Source organism: Trichomycterus rosablanca, chromosome 2, assembly GCF_030014385.1.
Source record: "Trichomycterus rosablanca isolate fTriRos1 chromosome 2, fTriRos1.hap1, whole genome shotgun sequence".
Taxonomy (NCBI): Eukaryota; Metazoa; Chordata; class Actinopteri; order Siluriformes; family Trichomycteridae; genus Trichomycterus; species Trichomycterus rosablanca.
The window spans coordinates 55,806,352-55,812,763 of NC_085989.1; positions in this window are offsets into that span (position 1 = coordinate 55,806,352).

The following is a 6,412-nucleotide window of genomic DNA, read 5'->3' on the forward strand; positions in this document are numbered from 1 at the left end:
GAGAAAGCATCCTGTGTACGTTGTTGTTTGGGACAGTGTGATACTCTCCCTTCCTAAACCCATGTGAGGAATTCTTCTCAGCATATCCAGGAAAATCTACTCCAGTCAATGGATGCAGCATGTGATGGCATTAGAGTGGATTCTTTTCAAGCCTGAATTTGGCATGCAAATTTATTTTCCCCCATTGTGTAGATAGGAAGAATATTTTCTGTGATGTAGGTAGGTCCTGTGGCCTGACCAAGCCCAGAAACATGATCCTGAGGCAGAATAAATTATTGACATTGCAAACTGTATATACAATAAATAAATATATTGCAGTTCATATACTGTATTTCTTTGTTGGCTCTCTAGTATATAAATATATAAATTCTTCTTCTTCTTTCGGCTTTTCCCTTTTCAGGGGTTGCCACAGCGAGTCATCCTCCTCCATCTCACTCTGTCCACTGCGTCCTCTGTCCTCACCCCAACTACTTCCATGTCCTCTCTAACTGCATCCATATACCTCCTCTTTGGTCTTCCTCTTTGTCTTTTTCCTGGCAGCTGCATATCTAACATCCTTCTACCAATATACCCACTGTCCCTCCTCTGGACATGTCCAAACCATCTCAGTCCGGCCTCTCTAACTTTATCTCCTAGTTGTTTAACCTGTGCTGTACCTCTGATTATCTCATTCCTAACCTTATCCATCCTTGTCACTCCCAAGGAGAACCTCAACATCTTCATTTCTGCCACTTCCAGTTCTTTCTCCTGTCTTTGTGTCAATGCCACTGTCTCCAAACCATACAACATAGCTGGTCTCACCACTGTCCTGTAAACTTTTCCTTTGACCTTTGCTGTCACCCTTTTGTCACAAATCACTCCTGAAACTTTTCTCCATCCACTCCATCCTGCCTGAACTCTCTTCTTGACCTCTTTACCACACTCCCCATTTTCCTGGACAGTCGACCCTAAGTACTTGAAGTCCTTCACCTTTGTGACTTCTGCTCCTTGTAGCCTCACTGTTCCACCTGTCTCTCTCCCATTCACACACATGTACTCTGTCTTACTACGGCTGACTTTCATTCCTCTTCTTTCAAGTGCATATCTCCACCTCTCCAAGTTATCTTCCACCTGTTCCCTGTTCTCACCACAGATCACAATATCATCTGCAAACATCATAGTCCATGGGGATTCCTGCCTGACCTCATCTGTTAGTCGGTCCATCACCAAAGCAAACAAGAAGGGGCTCAGAGCCGATCCTTGATGTAGTCCCACCTCCACCTTGAAGCTATCTGTCACTCCTACAGCACATCTCACCACTGTCCTGCTGTCCTCATACATGTCCTGTACCAGTCTGACATACTTTACATTTTTCAGCATTTAGCACATACTCAGCACATACTTCTCTACTACTCCAGATTTCCTCATACAACACCACAGCTCCTCCCTTGGCACTCTGTCATACGCTTTTTCTAAATCAACAAAGACACAATGAAGTTCTTTCTGACCCTCTCTGTACTTCTCCATCAGCATCCTCAAAGCAAAGATGGCATCTGTGGTACTCTTTCTTGGCATGAAACCATACTGCTGCTCACAAATAGTTACCTATTTGTCTAAGTCTAGCTTCCACAACTCTCTCCCAGATCTTCATTGTGTGGCTCATCAACTTAATTCCCCTGTAGTTGTTACAACTCTGTACATCACCCTTGTTCTTAAAAATGGGCACCAGCACACTTCTCCTCCATTCCTCTGGCATTTTCTCACTCTCAACAATGCCATTGAATAATTGAGTCAAAAACCTCACTGCCATCTCACCTAGACATTTCCATACTTCCACTGGTATGTTATCAGGTCCAACTGCCTTCCCTTTCTTCATCCTCTTCAAAGCTTTCCGAACTTCATTCTCATTGATCTTTCCTACTTCCTGATCCACCGTTCCTATGACCTCTACTCTTCTTTCCCTTTCATTCTCTTCATTCATTAGCTCCTCAAAGTACTCCTTCCATCTTCCCATCACACTCTCCTCACTTGTTAGAACATTACCATTCCTATCTTTGACAAGTCTAACCTGCTGCACATCCTTTCCAGCCTGATTCCTCTGTCTGGCCAATCTATACAAGTCCTTCTCTCCTTCCTTAGTGTCCAACCTCTCATACAACTCCTCATATGCCTTCTGCTTTGCCTTTGCTACCTCTCTTTTTGCCTTACGTTTCATCTCCTTATATTCCTGTCTACTTTCGTCAGTCCTGTCAATGTCCCATTTCTTCTTGGCTAACCTCTTCCTTTGAATCACTTCCTGCACTTCACTATTCCACCACCAGGTTTCCTTATCATCTTTTCTCTGTCCAGCTGCCACACCAAGTACCTTCCTACCTGTCTCTCTAATCACTGTTGCTGTAGTAGCCCAGTCATCTGGAAGCTCTTTCTTACCACCCAGAGCCTTTAACAGCTCCTCTCTGAACTCTTCACTACATTCCTCCTTCCTCAGCTTCCACCATTTGGTCTTCTTCTCTGATTTGGCACTTTTTCTCTTCTTTACCACAACAGTCATTCTACACACCACCATCCGATGCTGTCTGGCCACGCTCTCCCCTGCCACAACCTTACAGTCCCCAATCTCCGTCAGGTTTCCTCTTCTACACAGAATGTAGTCTACTTGTGAACTCCTTCCTCCACTCTTATAGGTCACCCTATGTTCCTCCCGTTTTTGGAAATAAGTGTTGACTACATCCATTTCCATCCTCTTGGCAAAATCCACCACTATCTGTCCTTCCTGGTTCCTTTCCTTGACACCAAACCTACCCATCACTTCCTGATGTCCTCTGTTTCCTTCACCAACATGTCCATTTAGGTCTGCTCCTATCACCACTCTCTCCTCCCTGGGAATACTCTCTATCACTTCATCTAGATCCTTCCAGAACTTCTCTTTTTCCTGTTTCTCACAACCAACCTGCGGAGCATAACCACTGACAACATTCAACATCAGACCTTCTACCTCTACCTTCAGACCCATCACCCTATCTGACACTCTTTTCACCTCTACTACGTTCTTTGCTAACTCCTCTTTCAAGACCACCCCTACTCCATTTCTCTTTCTATCCACACCATGGTAAAACAGTTTAAACCCTGCTCCAATGCTGTAAGCCTTACTGCCCCTCCACTTGGTCTCTTGAACACATAAAACATCTACCTTCCTTCTCTGCATCATGTCAGCCAGCTCTCTACCTTTGCCTGTCATTGTCCCCACATTTAGAGTTGCCACCCTCAGTCCTACACTCTTGACTTTCCTCCTCTCTTTCTGTCTCCTGACACGTTTCCCTCCTCGTGGTCTTCGACTAACAGTAGCACAATTTCCACCGACACCCTGTTTGTCAACAGCACCAGTGGCGGTCGTTGTTAACCCGGGCCTCGACCGATCCGGTATGGTATCTCTTAGATGAACTCGCATGATAGTTTTGGCAAGTGTTTTACGTCGGATGCCCTTCCTGACACAACCCTCACCATTTACCCGGGCTTGGGACCGGCACAAAAGATACACTGGCATGTGTTCCCTAGTGGCTGGTTTATATAAATATATAAATTAATGTAAATAAATATAAATATATACAAGAATTCCAGAATAAAGATATTTGGTTTTGCTATGATAAAAGCAGAGTGTTTTGTATTGTTTTATGTAGTGTGTAATAACTGCTGTGTAGTGTACATGCATTGGCTGGATTTGTGTGTATTTTAACGACAGTGTTTGGTTTTGAGCAAAGATAAAATACAGTGGTACCTCTAGATACGAGTTTAATTCGTTCCAGAGCTGAGCTCGTAAGTGGAGCAGCTCGTATCTCGAACAAATTTTCTCATTTAAAATAAAGGAAATAGAATTAATCCATTCCAGCCCTCTGACAAGTCCCCAAAATATCGTAAATTATGAAAAAATACACGTTTTTAATTAAGAAAAACACATGTATAAACATATAAAACATAACAAAAGAAATAAATAAAAGAAAAATGTATAAAAAACAGTAAGAAAAATGTATAAAATACGGTACTGTAATCTCACCTTGGCGACAGATGAGCGCAGCTAACGGAGAGCGGCTGAGGAGAGAGGGAGGGAGGAACTTGCACTTACTTTCTTGGGACCCATGAGAAGAACGGGATGAGGGGATGCTAGAGGATTGTGGGACCGAGGATTGTGGGAGCGAGTACTGTACTAGTATTAGTTGGGAAATTCCTTTGAAATGGCTCCCTTGCGCCGATGCGCAAACTAGCGGTAGCGTCCCCGAAGCTCCAGCCCGGCTCGTATCTTGGATCTGGGCTCGTATCTAGAACAGAAATTTTGTCCGAGCCTCGGCTCGGATCTCGAAAAGCTCGTATGTGGAGCAGCTCGTATCTAGAGGTACCACTGTAGTTTTGAGTTGATTGTTTGATTTTGCAAGACAAGTCAGAGGTTTTGTGAAAGTGACTCACATTTTGGGTTTTGTGTTTAATGTGTTGAGAAAAGGAGAGGACAATTCAGAAAATGTGTTTTAGCAACTCAGAAAAACTGTAAATTACCATAGTTGTAGGTCGATGCCACCAAGAGCCTCTTTGCCCCATTCTGTGCTTGACAAGCATTGCACCACCCTCAGTCTGGATCTTGCAGGTCGTGAGTCCACATGATCCTGATGCCAGATGACCACAAAAGCTGTGATGTCTGGTATTGACCAACAGAAAAGTTTCTGTGGCTAAAACTGTAAATCATTTTTACAGTTTTTCTGAGTTGCTGAAACACATTTCCTGAAATTTCCTCTCCTTTTCTAAGTAAGTAAGTAAACACAAAACCAAAAAAGTACAACACTACACAGCAGTTATTACACACTACATAAAACAATATAAAACACTGAGCTTTTATCATAGCAAAACCAAATATCTTTATTCTGGAATTCTTGTATATATTTATATTTATTTACATTAATTTATATATTTATATACTAGAGAACCAACAAAGAAATACAGTATATGAACGGCAATATATTTATTTATTGTATATACAGTTTGCAAAGTCAGTCATGTATTCTGCCTCGGGATCATGTGTCTGGGCTTGGTCAGGCCACAGGACTTCATCTACATCACAGACAATATTCTCCCTATCTAGACAACACACACAAAAAAACCTTTTTCATGCAGAATCCTGGCTTTAAAAGAATCCACTCTAATGCCATCACATCCTGCATCCACTGACTGGAGTAGATTTTCCTGGGTATGCTGAGAAGAATTCCTCAAATGGGTTTAGAAAGAGTAAGTATGGTGGAAGCCTTAGATTTATGAAATGGAGGTTATTGATAAACCCTCTCATATGTTTTGACAACGGTGAAAGCAAACGACAACGTACACAGGATGCTCTCTCAGCTCAGGATCCCCTGATCAAGTCTAAGCAAAGCGTCTTGTAGACCATCCAGAAATGTTAGATGTTCTGTGTTGTAGGGCACTAATGTAACATGGTGATGTAGAACCCCATTGCTGCTGATGGCTGCACATACATTTGACATTTTCAGCCATAAGCAGATGCTTTTATGCAAAACAACTTACAGTAAACAGTCTAAGCAACTAAGCAACTTTGTCCAAATCTAAACATGGCGCGTCTCCATGGGTTTTAGTTTAAATGTGACACATCATGACAGACCTCATGTTGTTGTATACATGTGCTGCTTTACACAGAATACAGTACTTGTGTATGACTGCTCTTATTCTTGGTCATCCTCATCTTTCTCTTCTTCACCACCTCTGACACGCCCTCCTCTTCTTCTATTGTTGAAACTTGAAACTTATCCTGTGTTTACAGGAATTGAAACTTATCCTGTTTTCACAGGAATTGAAACTGACCCTGTGTTTACAGGGATTAAAACTGACCATGTTTTCACAGGAATTGAAACTCATCCTGTTTTCACAGGAATTGAAACTGACCCTGTGTTTACAGGGATTAAAACTGACCATGTTTTCACAGGAATTGAAACTCATCCTGTTTTCACAGGAATTGAAACTGACCCTGTGTTTACAGGGATTAAAACTGACCCTGTGTTTACAGGAATTGAAACTGACCCTGTGTTTACAGGGATTAAAACTGACCATGTTTTCACAGGAATTGAAACTGACCCTGTGTTTACAGGGATTAAAACTGACCATGTTTTCACAGGAATTGAAACTGACCCTGTGTTACAGGGATTAGAACTGACCATGTTTTCACAGGAATTGAAACTGACCCTGTGTTTACAGGGATTAGAACTGACCATGTTTTCACAGGAATTGAAACTGACCCTGTGTTTACAGGGATTAGAACTGACCATGTTTTCACAGGAATTGAAACTGACCCTGTGTTACAGGGATTAGAACTGACCGTGTTTTCACAGGAATTGAAACTTACCCTGTTTTCACAGGAATTGAAACTCATCCTGTTTTCACAGGA